Genomic DNA, 1865 nt, shown 5'->3' with positions numbered 1-1865 from the left:
GACCTCTGCATTGCAATTATTAGCTTGCTCGAAATGGTGTTGCTGGGTTACGAGCAGAGACGTCAGGAGGCTGCTAGTCCTGGTTAGGAGTTGAGATTGACTAACGAATTGTTCTAGAAAGGTTTCAGCTTGAGTCACCAGAAGGAACATTGCTTCGTCAGTCCTTGGGTTCTGCAGCTTGCGAAAAAGAGCTTTGATGTTGTAGTATATAGAAGAGTCACGCTCAAGCAGGCCCAACATATCCCCATTAAGAATTTCTCGCCTAAACCTGACTTCATGCTCAAATTGTTCTTGTTCAAGTACATTTTCCTCACCCCCTGTGTCCTCAACAGCGGAGCTAGAGGCCCCATGACGTGATAAAAGCTTGTTGAGTGCGTCTACTGGAGTTAAATCTTTTAACTCTTTGGCAAGTTCAGCTGGCAAGATAACAGTAGGAAGTGGCTTCGACACAGAAGTTCCCTCTTCACCAAATGAATCACCAATGTAGGAGTTCCCATCATCAGAGTCGAAAGTGCCAGCACTAGGTGAACTAGACTCATGGTTTGACCCACTTGGTTGTGGTGGATTGGTAGTGGAGTGTTCTCCATCAACCGTTGGCCTTTGTTCAGTATTAGCAATAGGGTCAGCTGGAAAGTTGGTTGGAGGATCATTATCAGCCAATACTTGGGCAGAGTTTGTTAAAGGATTCTGTTGTGGTAGGCTTTGATCGAGTTGGTTTTCTTCATGGTCAGGCTTAAGGATATCATCTTCGAAAGCGCGATGAGGCGAACCAGGAGCTTGGGGTGGTGATGAGGTTTCGGTAAGTATGGCCGTTTCGACAGGCTGAGGAGATGGAGGTTTTTCTGCTATGTCTTCAGGATGCGTACCACTTGGTCCTTCGACCACTCCTTTAGTCGCTTTGCTAGGAGCAGGCTCATCTTGAGGAATATCTTGAGCAGAATCGATTGGATGAAACCATGAAAGAATGAGTAATGCAATCAAAAGCTGAAGAAGTAACAAGAAGTAAGAATGGCCTACTTGGGTTTGAGGGGGAGCAGAAGCTTCAGGCTGTGAAGTTGTTTCTTTTGCAGTAGCAGAAGCCTCGACAACAGTAGCTGCAGCAGGAGATTGTTTCTGTTTCTTTTTCTTTTTCTTCTTCTTCTCCGATTGCTCTAAAGGAGGGTCCTCAGGTGATGCCGGAGTATCAGGTTGTGCCTCAATCTCAGAGGACTTGTGTTCAAGAGCCCCTTCTGGGTTGGGTTGGTGTTCTTTCCTTTTCTTCTTCTTTTTCTTTTTCCCATCAGTAATGGGTTCAGCATTATGAGGGAGATCTTGAGTGTTGGCAACGGTAGTTTGCTCAGGGATGGTCGAGAGAACAGGGGTATCCTACAGGCCACAGTTCAGTAAGTTCGCATTTAAGCCAAGAGAAAGAGAAGTCTTTAGATAAATGGATACCTCATCTGGAGCACTCGAACAAGTGGCTGGAACAGGCTTTTGTTTTTTCGAAACAGAAGGAGTTTCAGTTGAATGAGGCCTTTTGCGTGAAGCAATCTGGAAAGAGCATATTAAAGTTAATATGGAAATCTTACAAAAGTGTGAGAAGCCGTAAAAAGGCAAAGCTTACCTTTAGTTCGACTTTAGGTGGTAGAAGAAGAGGTTTGCTAGAATTGCTAGAACCTGCCTTCGACTTACTCCCTGCATTGGAGAAGTGCGCATAAGAGAAAAGCACGCAAGGGAAAATTATGTAAGTAAAAGTGAAACCAAAAGAATACCTCTGGCGTTCAGTGTCGACTTAATCTTGTTCAAAATAGATGAGTCGAACCCAGTAGAGATAGCAGCAAGCAAGGCAGTCTTGTCAACCAGGCGTCCTTCATAGTGTCGAGACC

This window comes from Trifolium pratense, linkage group LG1 (assembly GCF_020283565.1).
Source record: "Trifolium pratense cultivar HEN17-A07 linkage group LG1, ARS_RC_1.1, whole genome shotgun sequence".
NCBI classification, from domain to species: domain Eukaryota; kingdom Viridiplantae; phylum Streptophyta; class Magnoliopsida; order Fabales; family Fabaceae; genus Trifolium; species Trifolium pratense.
The sequence above is the reverse complement of the archived record's forward strand: the minus strand, read 5'-3'. Positions refer to the sequence as shown.